The following is a 15,393-nucleotide window of genomic DNA, read 5'->3' as shown; positions in this document are numbered from 1 at the left end:
CTGGTCCTACTCAGAACTTCATCTGGTTTTGGTTTTGCCCAGTACTTGGCTGCTTTTGAAAAACAGAAGCTTTTGTGATATCTTGGTGGTTTTTTTCTCAGCTTTCCATCTCTCAGTAAATTTTTAGCCGTTTTGAAATTTTCTGGGATCCCGTTTTCTGTAGCTGCCTTTATGAAATGGCTTTTGTCAAAGAGAAAAGATGTTCGTATCCTCTAACTGGAGGTGAGGGATTAGAACCTTGGGCTCTTTGCATTAGCACTGAACCCTTCAGAGGGTGGTGGGCACGTCAGCCAGTCTCTCATGGGCGCCGTATGGGATTTGGACCATAGAATGGTTTGAGTTGGGAGGGACCTCTGAAGCTCATCTAATCAAGGCACTTGAATGCCAAAGCTACCTAGCGTGAATCCTCCGTCATGGAGCTTTTGCTAAAACTTTGAAAATTCTCAGTGTGAGCACCTAATTTATTACTCGTTGGAGCAAATGCTGTTGAGGAATCGCTGTCTTTTGTGGTAATGAATCCAGCTTTTTGCAGCTGTCAGCCAGAGCCATCCCGGAGGCTGGTAGGACTCCAATACTTCAGGACTTCCTTCATGTCGGTCTCTGCCAGAGGCCGTGTAAAGATGCTGGAAGTCTCTTTGCACAGGTTTTTATTGCTGTGAAGGGTGCTGCTTTTTTTAATATGTACATACGGTGTGCGTAAGAGGCTGGTTGTCTCTAGAGAGGACAGCGCGTCTGTCTGTAGCCATCACCGTGGCCGTTGACTGCCTCTGTAAGTGTAAACCCTTTGAGCTGCATGTTCGGTAAGGCCAGGCTTTTCCTGCAGACTAATTAATCCTCAACTGCCAAGCTACTCTTTGATATTGCAGCCTTTTATAAAAGGCAAAGCAAGCACACGTGCGGGGTATCTTTTGCTCGGTGTCTGTTTCAGGCCTCTGTTTTCTTAATTCTCTTTGTTCCCAGGAAGCTGCTTTCCCCGTAAGTTTAGTCCAGACCTGTATTCTGTTCTGTTATCACCCATCCTTCTTGCGAGAAGATAAAAGCTGTGTGTAAATTCCATAATCTCCGTGGAGAGAATGGGAATGCTCGCATCCCTTCCTTGCAAGAAACTTCCTGGTGCCCAAGACCTGAATATAGGAAAGGGCTGGGAATGGTTCTTCATGCACTCGTGTGGTCGGCAAAGTTGGCAGGAACCTCTGGAGATCATCTAGTCCAACCCTCTTTCTCAAAGCAGAGTGACCCGGGGCAGGTTGCTCAGGACCATGTCCAGCTGGGTTTTTGGAAATCTCCCGTATTGGAAACTCAACCAGTGTTTGATCACCCACACATTCTTCTTTTTTTTTTTTTTTTTCCTAGTGTTTAAGTGGAATTTCATGGGTTTGAGTTTATGCCCATTATCTCTTGTCCTTTCCTTGGTTACCACTGGGAAAAGTCCGTCTCCGTCTTCTTTACACCCCCGTTGGGTATTTATACACATGGAGGGGTTCCCCTTTCAGCCTTATGCCCACAGGATGGCTGCAAAACCAGTGATACAAAATTCTTTGAGAAATCACCTTTGGTTTAAGTTTCAATAACCTGGCCCAAGACGTGACGCTTGTCTCAGCGGTGTTTGGCTTCTGACTTGAGTCCCCGCTGGTGGGAGGATTTCAGCTGCAAGCCGTGCAAAATCTGCTGCTTCCAGAGCTCTGGGAAATAACCATTATAACCAGTTATAACCATTGCCGGGGCAGCTCGGAGGGATGGTAGCCACGGGCTTTTGGGAGCGTGAAAATAACACTGGGAGATAGTTTGAAATCATACCCAGAGAGGCTGGAATAAGATTTTCCTGTCACATGGAGAAGATCTACCTCCTCCCAGCATCAGGATCAGGCACTTTCTATGGGGTGTCTACATGTCCCAGAGGCTGAAAACCAGGACTTTGTTCAAGGTTACAGACTTATCCAGAAATTAGTTTCTCCCAGAGATACAAGAACTCATTATCTTATGGGGTTTTTTTATTTATTTTATTCTCTGGTGGGGTATTTTTTTGTTTGTTTCCTGTCAAGATTTTTGTTCTTTGTTTGAACTAAATGTCACAGGGAGATGTCATAGCAAGCCTGGGCTATTTATAGTGGAAAGCAGCAGTATCTTGACTTTCAAAGCCTCTAGCACAGAATTAAAAGTGCAACTTTTCTGGTCAGGAAATGGCAAAGGTTTGTTTGAAATAAGCAGTAAAAGCAGAGCCTGGAGTAGAAACAGCAGCTTGGAGGTACTGTGAGGGAGGGGGAGTGCCTTTTTGGACACTGGCTCTGCGTAAAGCAATACTGATCCTGAGCCAAATGTGAGATTTTTTTATATTTTTTTTTTCTGTTGTGATTGCTTTTCTCCTTGTCCTGACAGGTGGTTGAAGACAGAATCCCAGAATGGCAGGGGATGGAAGGGACCTCCAGAGCTCACCCAGTGCCACCCCCCTGCCCAAGCAGGCTCACCCAGAGCAGGGGGCACAGGACAGCGGCCAGGCGGGGGTTGAAGATCTCCAGAGAAGGAGACTCCACAGCCCCCCTGGGCAGCCTGGGCCAGGGCTCGGGCACCCTCACAGTCAAGAAGTTCTTCCTCCCGTTCAACTGGAACCTCTTCTGCTTCAGTTTGTGCCCATGGCCCCTTGTCCTGGCGCTGGGCACCACTGAGAAGAGTCAGGCTCCGTCCTCGTGACCCCCACCCTTGAGATATTTGTATGTGTTGATGAGGTCCCCTCTCAGCCTTCTCTTCTCCAGGCTGAACAAACCCAGCTCCCTCAGCCTTTCGTCGTAGGGGACGATGCTCTTCCCTCTGTAGTTACACCTTTGGGACCTTTTCTCCTGTTGTCAATTTTTTCAGCCCTTCTCCTGTTAGCATCTACCGAGAAGGGTGGTTCACGGGAAGTGTGTGTGTGTGGGGGGGGGGAGGTGTGTGTGAAAGCAAGTTATTTCCATCTATCAACGCAGTGAAGAGTGAAATGTGTCTCACTGCTGCAGCTGGGAACGCGGCTGGTTCATATTCACTTGATACTGTTGCTTTTAGATCAAAATGTAGTTGTTGTTCAGTGGTTATTTGAATAATAAGTTATTTCAATCGTCCACGGTGGCAGGAAGAACTGTCCTTCATTGCCATCTCTCTTCTGATGCTTAGCAAATTTTGCAGTCTCCTGCAAGCAGTCTGCACTCGGGAATTAAAGGGTGTCCGTAAGAGCATCCCAGCCTAGCAAGGACTGAATGGGAAGGGTCTTTGGAGCAGGAAGGGTCTTTGGAGCCAGAAGGGTCTTTGGAACGTGCATGGCTCCTGCAAGTGTGGGATCCCCCTGTGGTTGAAGTGAAAATCCCGCATAAAGGGTCAAGAAAAAGAAGCGCTGCTTCAATAGCTCTTAAAAAATATTTGCTCCCTGCGTGCATCAGTTTTGCATGTTCTCAGAGCGCGTGGGGGACATCCCCTTCTCATCCCATCTGGCCATTTTTCTTAATATGACAAATGACAATATGACAATATGACAATGGAATAAGAAAAATCACCTTTAAAGCAGGCTGTCTAGCTAGAAATTTAGCTGTTGGGGTTTTTTTTGTTTGTTTGTTTTCCAAAACCAAATTTTATTATTTCATGGGTAAATAAAGCCTACTCTTTATTTAGAGGCACTGCGGTGCTGCTTGTTGTAATAAGTTAAAATAGGAACATGTGAACTCGTTAGGAAAAACAAAAAAAAAGAAAAGAATTGACCTAAATTGTGGCTAAAATCCTTTTGGGAATGAAAAGGTTTCTGTTCAATTGTTTTTCATATGTGCTGTGTTTTCTGTTTTTTCCCTTGGTTTGTTTTGGACGTGAAATAGAAATACTATATTGGTTTGAGAAGAGGTTAAAAACAGCATGAGAACAAACCACAAGAAGTAGGAAGTCACACAAGTTTAGTGAGAACAAAGTTTTGTAGCTGCAGCGTTCCCAGAAATAGGGATATTTGTTTTCCTCTCCAGGCTTTTGCTCGTACATTCTCCCTGCAGCCGCATTTGGACTGCGGTGACGCAAGGCACTAACGAAGCGCTGTAGCAAGCTCCCACTTTCTAGTATTTCTTAATATTGAAAAAGTGTTCGGAGAAGGATTTGGAAGCTCAGAAATGTTTTTTTTTCCACTGCATCAATCTGCAGCTGGGTGCAATAAGTGTTAGGGAGCACTGTGCAGCCTCCTCTTTTTGCCTGAAAATACATAATGCAGATCCATGGATGACCGCGGCGTGGTTTTAGCTCTGATGTGTGATTTTTTTGCTCAAACCTACCATGTAAACCTGCAACATGCAAGCCCAGAAGGACTAATCTGGAACTGGAGGGCTGTCTTCCCTGTAAAGCAGTGATCATAGAATCATAGAATCACTTTGGTTGGAAAAGACCTTTGAGATCATTGAGTCCAACCTTTAACCTAACCCTGCCATCCCACCACTAAACCATGTCCCTAAGCACCTCATCGATCCTTCTTCTAAATACCCCCAGGGATGGGGACCATCCCCCAGGGATGGGATGTCCAGTTCTGGGCTCCCCGGTTCAAGAAAGATGAGGAACTCCTAGAAAGAGTCCAGAGGAGGGCAACTAGGATGATAAAGGGTCTGGAGCACCTCCCCTACGAGTTGTAGAGGGCGATCAGGTCTCCCCTCAGCCTCCTCTTCTCCAGACTAAATAACCCCAGTTCCCTCAGCCGCTCCTCGTATGACTTGTGCTCCAGACCCCTCCCCAGCTTGGTTGCTCTCCTCTGGACATGTTCCAGCAATGCAACATCTTTCTTGTAGTGAGGGGCCCAAAACTGAACACAGTATTCGAGGTGCAGCCTCACAGCACCGAGTACAGGGGCACTATAAAGCAGTGATTTTTGGTAAGGATGGAGCCTGGCTAGCTTTGCCCTGAGGACACACAAACTCATTAGGTTGCTGATACCGCAGTGCCTCCCCCTGAACTTGTCCTGAGGGATGGACAAGTTCTCCTACAATAAGATGGGTTTGAGGAGACCAAAATAACCGTAAAGATGTGCCAAAGCGTTGTCAGACAAAGAACCCAGGGAGGTGCTGCAAACCAGAGCTGGCCGAGTACCCAGGGCCCAGGATAGGGCTTTATTACAAATAATTCTTATCAAGTGGCTTTATTACAAATATTTGTTTTGAAGTTAGACTGGTATTAGTGCATGGACCCAGCAATCGCCTGGTCTGATCAGCCACCGTGAATGTACCATGGGGCTTGGAGTTACCATTGGATTAGGGTTGGCACGGGTGCTTTATGGAAGATTATCATGGCCATGACTGGAAATAAAATAGGAACCTCAGGCTGAAATAAACGGGGGTTGGGGAAGGAGCTTGCAAACTTTGAGCTTGGGGGTAAATGTAACCTGGGTCGTTTCAATTCTCTCAATCAAGGTGCAGGAAGACAGAAGGATAACTCTGGCCCTGGAGCTTTAGTCCCTTTGCAAGAGTTGAGCCGAAGAGGTGATCTGGGAAATTGCTTGCCTTGGATGTATGTGGCGCCTACAGGTGGTGAGTGGGACATGGGAAATGATGGTGTGCGGATGCCAGCAGGACAACTGGAAGTGAACTACTGAAATCCCCTACTGAGAGCTGCAGGTCCTGTTGCAGTGAGACACGGTCAGCCCTGGTTTGTACCCAGATGGTTGATTTGATGGCGGCACGCTTGTTTGCAAAGCTTACCAAGGTCCTCCAAGTAAAACAAAAGTTATCAGGTTCCCGACTGAGGTGGGCTAAGCACCCCATTACCTCATTCCTCCTCACCTTCCACCCCTAGAAAATAAATTTTAATTTCCTCAACTTCATTCTTAAAGCTACTGAAAATCCCTTTTCCTGCCTGACAACTTCCTTATGAGAGTGAGGTTTGTTTTCATCATAAATCACACCCTTGTTCTCGGTTCTGGCAGAAAAGATGTCCTTTGTGTGGTTGCCAAAGGACTTCACGGTTTTCCTTTCCTTCTTTTCTGTCTTTTTCTTCCTCGACTTTGTGGTCATGCTACAGTAATCTCTACAGCATAGAGATTAGAGGATGGTTGTAACATAATGAATGGAGTTTTTCAGGTCAAATCTAAGTGAAATCCCCCTTGGAAATCACCAAGAAATTCCTTAGTTGGTTAGGATGTCTGTGGAAAAGCATGGGGCCACTTCTTCACCATAGGTCTAGAAGGTCTGGGTTCCCATTCCTTGGAGACTGAAAGGGGCCTGTTGTGGGATGGGAGATTTAGGAGGAGTGTGCGTGGCATGCTGACTGCATGGCACAAAGCAAGATGTTGATGTTGTGTTGCACATGTGCGCTGTCTTCGGAGAGACGCGTGAGCTACCCCACAGGTAGAGAGCTGACTGCATGGCACAAAGCAAGATGTTGATGTGTTGCACATGTGTGCTGTCTTCGGAGAGACACGTGAGCTACCCCACAGGTAGAGGAAGCCTATGGGGCCATTGAGAAGCAGGAAGGAAGGAAGAGGACCTCTTCTGTAGCCTAGGACTGGTGAGTTTAGCAGGTGAATTGAGCTTACAGACTTCAGGTTGTCAATCATGGCATCGAGAGGTGTGGTGACATCAACGGTGCAATCGCTGCCACTGTCCCATGGCACGTGCAAAGAGTCCTGGATGTGATGAAGTTTTACAGTACAACAAAGAGGATAGAAATGACACAAAACCCGAAGGACCTGTGGTGTCTCCTGCAAAAGGAATCTAACGTGCCTTCATCCTTCACCTTGTTTTTTGTCTGTGTGCTCTTTGGTGATACTACACTGTTCTCTGCAAATGGGCGAGCCTGCACTGCAAAAATATTCACCCTTCCTGGACACCCCATTTGCTACAACACCCTATAGCGATGTCCATTCAAGTAACAATGGCTCCTTCATTGGTTTTTGAGATCACTCATGAGCCCTGGAAGATAATGGGCAGTGGTAACGCCAGGGTGCACTTGGATAGCCTGCATTTTGTGCCTGTGGAAAATGGTGATCGTCGCTCCTAAAGACTTAAGATTTCTTTGTTCTCTTTCTAACTTGTTGGTTTTTTGATCTATCAAAGTTCAAATGCTTGTGATTTGAGCCCTCCATTTAATATATTCCATCTACCCTGTTCATCATACTCTTTGTTGTAGAGTGTTGCATCCCTCATTGCCACCAAACCACTACGAGAAGCCCAATGAAACAGGGTGGTCTCATTCCTGCAACTCACAATGTCTGGACTGACTTGTCCAGGGGACTTGTCTTCTGCTTCCCTTGGCCAGGCGCGTTGTGTGTTGCAGTGTGTAGTAAGTAGTAACTTACGTTAACATAACACTCGCTGTTGATGCTGTTGGAGTCGTGCCAAAAATATTGTTAGGTTTATTTGTCAGATTTTAATACCAAAACATAAATAATCCAACCCAAGAGAGCTTAGTGTAGATACCTTCTGGTTGGCTTGGCAGGGACCCAGCCTAGCCGTGTGTTGACACAACACGCTCCATGCTGAGCATGGTGTCTTGGCTACGGTCTTGTTCCTCCGAGTTCGTGGCAGTGACGTTCCCACTTTGCTGTCATGGCGTATTCAAATTCGTCCTGTTCTTCCACAAACCATCCATTTCTGAAAAGTTTCCTCTTAATGCTAGGGCCTTGTGCTCATCCATTTTCTCCTGACCGGAGAGGAGTCACCACGGAGGATGCTTGTGAAAGAAACTCTGGGACTCGCTCCCTCTTCCTCTCCCCTACAGTCTTGTATTAGCACACAACTGTACACACAATTTTAGTTTTCCATTACTATTTAGGTGGCACCAGTCTCTTCTGCACCGTGTAAGATGCTGCTGGTTTGTGATAATAAAAACACAAGGAGTCCTTGAAATTTCTGATGTCCGTGACCGTGATGAGCTCAGGGCCATGTGTAGCATGAATGGGTTAAACCAAGAAGCCAAAGGCCACTGTTACTTTGGATTTCCATGGGTTTCCATGGGTTTCTGTGCCACCAATTCAACGGCTGTTTGCTTTTAGGTTCAGCTACAGGGAATTTATTGTTTCATAAAAAAAAAAAAAAGTTTTGTCAAAATAGTAGAGCTTGATTATAATGGAAGTGGAGAAAGACTGGTGTTTAGGAAAGACTGACTCGTTTAATTGGATGCTTCGTTTCTGAAACATGAGCCCATAACGTTGTATGTTTGGGTTTTTTTCTTTTATGGATGCTGAAGGACTGAGCTGGCAGGAAAATCGTACGTGAGTTTTGAATTAAACAGATGATTCCACCCTCCCCCTCTCCCCCCAACTCCCCGAAAACAGATACTTATTGACGTAAAAGACAAATCAAAGGGTCAGGTGTCTCTATCGGATGCCACCTGCGTGAAGCTCTCCAGGAACGAAGCCAGGCTTCTGCAGCCGTGCTGCAAGCACACTCTTGTTTTGCAGGAGCATAAACAACCCTATGCAGATGTTTCGCCGTAAACCCAAGTCGGAACAGCACAAACTGTGTCCCACTGTAAACACAGTTTCCTGTGAAGAACAATAATACTTAATCACTTTTTTATGTTGCAGTTGGAGCTTGGTAGCAGGCTGGTCTCCTTCATGATCGCTTGACAAAGGAAATAGCTCAAAAAATCAAATTGCTACCAGAAACCCCCAAAATTCTTTCATCTGGTCACGCCACGTACCATGACATTATAAATACGGATTCTTTGCTTCTTTCCCAGACAACTGGAAGACAGAAATGATGCTTTTTACCAATCTACATTCAGTTTCTTATTCTGCTGTTCATGCCTTGACATTTTGAAGAGGTGTCCAAGAATGAACAAAAAAATGTTCTGGTGAGAGTCCAGTTGAATTCTTTATATGTTTTTTTGCAACTCCTAAAGGGCAACATTTTATACGTTGCATATGAATCCTTATGCATAGGAATCGAAAACCCATTATTATTCTTTTCAGAAGCATCTTAGACCGTTCTCCGAAGTCCACAGTTGAAGAAACTGTGATGGGGTTAAATTCACTAGTTAAAATATTTGTGGAAAATCCTCGGTTATTTGTCCTTATGGGAAGAAGGAAGGATGGTAGTTTCCTGTAATGGAATAAAGTGCTTATGTTAACCGCTGAAGGCAGCATATATAAGAGAAATGAGGATTGGAGGGAATGCAAGCAATGAAATCAGCATTCATTTCTGCCTGTAAACAGCAAGTTAACCTTGCTTAGGATCGTGGCTCTCCTGGTGAACATCACAGGGCTTTTTGAGAAATGGAACTGAGCAAAGATAGAATTTCCCAATATTTAATCCAATGTACTTTTTGTTATATTCTAATGGTCTCTAAGGGCAGGTGATGGAAACCCTAATGGAGATTCCTGGGCAGGGTAACCATGGGGCGCCCTGTAGGGAACCAAACACAAACATGCTGCGAGTCATGGTGATGGCATGGTTAGTGTCCTGGTGTTTATTAAATTTCCATGGCTGCCATACAGCTTACATTTCAGAGGGTAATGTGAAACGCTGGTGGAAGAGGAAAATTAAAAGCTATTTATGGAGAAACGGGGATGAGCACCAATAGTGGAGGAAGATGAATTCTGACTCTTGCATAGATGATGCATCTCCCCTACTCTGCTTTTTCAGGTGGACTTTCATCATAGAGCTTCTAAGCACGAAAGCCTTTCAAATGAAGCAAGGAGGATCATACTGGATCCAAGTGACTAGGAGATCATCCAGCAATGTTTGATTTTTGTATCGGTACTAAGCCACTCGTCTAAAAACCACAGGGGAGTGCTTCTGTGTTGGGGAAAATGCACGTACCCTCACCAAGCACAGCTGGGAAACCCGCGGCTTCCAGGTCAGGAAGGATGCAGGAGTCCTTTTCATGCAGCCTATGGAAAAAACCCATGGATGGCCTTAGTGGACCGGTGTCTTTCCTCTCATCAGGACCCATCCCACTACCTTCTCTCATGAGCTGACCCAACGGTGCTATGCACTGAGCTTTGCCCCAGCGTGTGGACATATATAAGAATGAATTTTTTCCAGTGGAAAACTTTTACAACGACAAGATGATTTTTCTGTGTGTGTGAAATTTCTCTCTCTCCTCTATTAGAGTTTTTCTTATCCTCAGGCCTTTCTTCTCAAATAAATACCAGCAGGTTGCTGACCAGCCTCCCTCCTCCGGGGAAAGCACGCCTTTGTGGTGAAGATGCTGAACTAGGGCTCGCATCATCTGGGTTAGACGGTCTCTATGCCCCCAGGCAAATAAATCACTTGCTCTGCTTTTCGCCTTGGCTCCCCGAACATTTGGCCACCTCCCTACTCCACGGGGTAGCGTAAGGATAAAATCCATAATATGATTCTGAGTTGCTTGGATACTGTGTGGACTTAGGGCTAAATAATAAATAAATAAACAGAAAAATGCGTGTTCTAGAGCCTTCCTGCTGGTCTCCAGCCCTCCTCACATAATTAACCAACCCCTGTGTCTTTCCTCGGGCCAGTTTGCCGTCCTGAGCTGCCGCTCTCACGGCTCATCTGGTGTCCTCACTCAGCAGCTCCCCACAGAGCCCTGCAACTTCTCTCCCTTAATTGGCAGCTTTTAATTGGCAAATCATCGCCCTCTTCCAGCACGATTCCTCCCTTCCCTGCAACGTCCCTGGATGATGCCTGAACAATAAAACACGACTGACGTCCTCTTCCAGGGCTTTTCCTGCACTGTCTGCTCCCCTGGGGAAGCCTATGCCGTTGATAATGAGCAGTGCTCATTTTTAGCCTTATTTTGCTATTAGTTTGTGTGTTGTCTATACATAAAAAGATTATCTATGTATATATATAATCCTTATTACCTAATTCCAGGCCAAGATTATAAGTTAGACTGAAGAATCCTTAGAAGTCATAGTTACAACTATACAAATACTACCATGCAGTGATGTCCAAGGTGTTCTAATATGAGATAAAGTGTTTTGCAGGGCTTGGTTAAGAGGATTCGACTGGGTTCAAAGGGGGTGTACATTGATCATGGTGGTAGAGGTACACTAGTTGAAACCTGCTCACAAGCCTCACTTCCAATTAATTGTATGCTGGGATTTATTTTTCAAGTGAGAAGGAAATTATTTGTTTCGCCTTAAATTTTATTGAACACGTTGCGTACGCTATAGGGAACCATGGACTTTTCAATGCCGATCGCTAGAAGCCAGGTTTGCAGCACTTCTGGCAACTTTTATGTATTTATATATATGTAAATGCCTATATATATATATCTCTTGAATGGTGTACACCAGCTAATGATTGGTGAAGCGTACTGCTTTCTGAAAGCACGTGGCAGCAACTCCTCGCCTCTCCCCTGGAACCACTGTAGTTTGCATGGGTCCGCAACTGATGATGCTGAGATGCTCTGGGGAGCGTTCACAGCCGGTGGGCTTTAGTAGCTGCTGATAACGTTCATTTTCCTTCCTCCTGGCCCCGGCATCAAGGCTACGCTTGCAAAGGCAGCTGGTCAGCCAGAACCTTTCTTTGCTTTGGTGGAATGTAGGGATGTTCAGAACAGGTGCACATTGTAACTTAAATTTACAGGGAAAAGCAATTAAGGTGCTGACTTTGTATGCAAGAGGAGGCAGCTGCTGCCGTATGGTGTGCTAAACCGTTTGCTGAAGGTGGCTGGCCAAATACTGAGTATGTTTGCAGTGGTGGAGTTCTTAGAGCTGGAGCATGCTGCAATGGGGATCTAACATTATAAACTGCCTTTCCCTCTATTCCCAAATGATCTTCACACTACGTAGAAGGTCAGGAGGTACCCTTCAGTGGCTGTAGCAAAACTGAAGGTCATCCTGGGTTATTCTTAGTTTTCAGAAGCCACTTTTGTCTTTTTTATCTTATTGCCTACTGCCCTGACTTACGGCAGCACGCATGCTCCTGGTAGCCTGACTTTGTGGGCTACAACTCTCCCAATAAGCCAAATAGAGTCAAAGCGCGGTCCTGAGCATGGTCCTGTGGTTGTCAAGACCTTAACTGTTAGTGCAGCAATCGTTGTTAGTGCAAAGCAACGCGCGATGCTTATTCACAAATCTGACCATGTGCTGTAGAGCAAATTCCTCCCAGATGGAAGCAATGAAGCAAACCCCAGCCGTTTGCTCAAATGGAGCTGCAAATAATAATTTCTTTATAGTACAAAGCAAAATCTCCCTTCAAAATCAGTCTCTTCATGTTGCTGGGTTCTTTGTTTCAGGCTTTAAATGGTAAACTTCACATCTTAGCTGGTCCTCCTCATCCTTTAGTAGCCGACCATAAATACACTGCGGTGAATTCCGTTTATTAGGTAACATTTGTAGGCTAGCATGGATGTGGACAGTATTTTATAGATTAGAGATAAGACATTCTCCCCGTCTAGGAGTCTTTGAAATCTAAAGCAGTCAAGTTAAACACATGGCAAAATATGAGAAAATATTTCATCATAAGGATTATCTGGAGTTACTTGTGATTAGAGAAGAGGAGTGCTGCTGGGAGAGCTGAATTTTAAGCAGTGCTTTGAAGAAAAGACGGCGTTTGACAGATGAACAGAGGGAAGGGGCAAAGGCCCAAGGCCAAGAATGCGAAGAGGCAAACCAAGAAATTCAATGAGAAGACAGAGATAAGCCAGCGCACTGTGAAATAATGGTCTAGATCTTGGTCCTGGCAGGAAAAACTCAAGTTTATGAAAGTTGGGGGGCAGTGCAGGTAGAAAAAGAGAGGTCTTAGGACAGCTGTGTTTATAGCTTCAAGTGTGTGATTGCATACTGTGTGAGGTCTGGGTCTCCAGGAGGAAAGTGTGGACTTGGGATTGAAAGAAAAGAGCAAGTGATGTGCTGCAGCAAAGACGGGAAAGGAGGAAAAAAGTCAAAGGTCTGGGAGTCAGCAGAAGGTGAAGAAGTGGGATCTGGAAGGAAAATGTGTTCATTTCTGGAAAAAAAGTGTGTTTGAAATATAGGTCCTGGTGGGGAAGGTCCCCAAGGGTAGTGTCAGAATAGAGGGGAAAGAGAGGTTGGAGCCTAGTGCCGCGGTTCACCCTCATGGCTGTATGGCAGGAGAAGCACAGACGAAATATATCAGGAGAGAAGGTGGAGAGAAGAAAACAGAGGACCAAAATCAGGATCCAGTCCAACACCAATATGCAGAGTAAGACTAGGGATAGAGGAGCCTTTGCAGAAAGATCTGTAGGAAAGTGTTCAGCAACACCTATACCATCTCCATTCCGTCGCAGACATTGTTCCCTCTGTCTTCTCACACTCAATGTGGAGAGACCAACTGATTCTGCCTGGATGTGGCCATCACTGCTTACCTGTTAGACTTCCAAAACCACAAGTCTGTGCTTTTCCCTTCTGTGCCTTATCCTTGATAAAACTCCCCTATAGACACCTGCGGAAACCTTGATGACTTTTGCTGGGCATGGCCATTGCTGATTGCTCTCAGTGCTACCTTGTGCTCCCATGTGTGTTCATCTGCCTGCCCCTTGCTTTGTACTTTGTGGGTCAAGCAGACCCTTCAGTAGACCTTCAGAGTGCTGCAGGGACACAAGAAAGTCATGGCTTGGTCTAGATTTTCCTCCCCAACAGCTGATGTAGGGTGGGTTGTCACCCTTCTCCTGGAAAGACTGGTGGAGCTCTCTCCATTGGGTATAGTTACATGTGTCAAAAAGCACGCTCCATCTTTACGCTGCTGTAATTTACTCAAGAACCTGAGAAAAAATTAGTATCGTGCTGTGGATTCAGGAACCGGTTTGGGGCACCTACCTGGGCACAGGACCTGGGAAACCCTCTGGTTTAACAATATAAATGCAGACACGATGAGTCGTCTCCAGCAGCAAAAGAGTAACAGAGGAGAGCTATCAGCAGATGACAGGGGACTAGGTGGGTGGATTAAAGACAAAAATAAAGAAACCCATGAAAAAAGAAGTTGGGAAGAAAGTTTTTTTCCTGTCTGTGCTTGGTGCAACAATTCCCAGAAAAAACACAAGGGTAGAAAAATAACACCCTTCCACGAGCCAAAATTTGATCATGAGTGGAAAAACAAACTCCTTTAGCAGCAGCTGCTGTTTTATGTGTTGGCCATAAAGCACATAGTATTATGAAACTTGTAATAATATTTAGCAACTGCAGTATTCTAGTTAATTTTTTTAATAGATGTTCACTTGCATCCTGTTTATAAGATGTGCCTGAGCATCTGCGATATTACAAAGATGCATTGTCATGACAAGGTGATTAGAGGAGGTTGGTTGCTTGGGGTGGCAGTGATTAACTAAAGTTTGATTTACAATCTAGAACATAAGTGGAACAGAATAAAGCTTTGGTCGATATTAAGACAGGTCTTCAGCTAGTTCAAGTTGGCCTGGGTCATTTGAAGACTAAACTCTGGTCTGCCTTTCTGTTCTTGGTGTTAATCAAAATCGTGTCGTTGTACAATACCCTGTAATTTGTTTGCCTATCTGCTTTAAGGTTTTCAGCATTATTTATACTGTTTTATTTTTATGATGTTACCCAAACCACGTAGATTGAGTTTGGAATTGAACTTGAGTGTTTCTAAAAAAAAAAAATGTGTTTACCCTCAGAAGTTTTGACCCAAGAAGTCTGAATGAAATAGGTAGCCAGGAGAGAGCAGCATAAAGATCCCAAATTCAGTGCAAATTCACCAGGTTATAAAGTTTTCATCAGCAAACATTCCTGTGCAAGGATATCCTAGGAAATATCTGCACATGACTGAGGAAGCTCGTGCTGCTTGCGGGATTTAGGGTGACTGGGGCATGGCCAAGTGCTTACACAACTACTTGAAGGATTGCAGATTTACCATATAAGCAGGAGGAGAAAGATTCCGTTTCTTACCAACCTGAGGCCCGAGCAGCTTCGTTGACTTGTTGGAGGCAAGAAGGCCTAAGTCATCAACAAATTTAGCAGGGTGGGCAAAGCTCGTAGCCAGTTTCTGTGATCTCAGCTGATCTCATCACCTTTTTGCAGCAAAAGAAGCAAATGCAGAGCAAGAGCAGAGGCTCAGCCCACGTCTCACTTGAACATCTTGGTGGCTGCATTTCGCCGGTGTAGAGTAGGGTCAACGTGCATGGCCATAGTCTCTCCTCCACTCATCCTGCAGACAAACAAGAGGCTTTTTTCCCCAAGACCTATTTGGCAGCTTCCAACAGCTCCAACTTCTTTAGCAAAGAACTATGGGGAGAAAAACCCTCACCCTGGTCGAGTTGTACAGTAGCAGTGAGTGTTTGTGATAGCAGCCAAACAACTTCTTCTCCTCTTCTGGCGCGTGGGGGTGTGCAGGAGTGAGTCCAAAATCAATAGTACCCAGAAACATAACAACAATTAGCACACATACGTAATTAAACCTCCCTGCCTAAAATATCAGCTCAGAGCACATATTTACCTACTCAAGCTTCCCACTAAAAATAAACAGATTAAAGTCGCAAAACCTACTGTGTGAGTAGGTGGCGGGG

General features: G+C 45.2%; 1 protein-coding gene across 1 annotated transcript in view; it reads left to right on the top strand.

Annotated features, from left to right (window-relative positions):
• EMSY (EMSY transcriptional repressor, BRCA2 interacting) overlaps positions 1-2,350 on the top strand; it is a 46,588-nt gene extending 44,238 nt beyond the window's left edge. Inside the window, exon 21 of the transcript XR_004841767.1 lies at positions 102-2,350. The gene's annotated coding sequence lies outside the window, so the exon portion shown is untranslated. The remainder of the gene's footprint in view (positions 1-101) is intronic.
• The last annotated feature ends 13,043 nt before the right edge of the window (positions 2,351-15,393 follow it).

The sequence above is a fragment of the Egretta garzetta genome, unplaced genomic scaffold, assembly GCF_000687185.1.
Source record: "Egretta garzetta isolate BGI_Z169 unplaced genomic scaffold, ASM68718v1 scaffold323, whole genome shotgun sequence".
NCBI classification, from domain to species: domain Eukaryota; kingdom Metazoa; phylum Chordata; class Aves; order Pelecaniformes; family Ardeidae; genus Egretta; species Egretta garzetta.
Note: the sequence above shows the minus strand (reverse complement) of the source record. Positions and strands in the feature narration are given on the sequence as shown.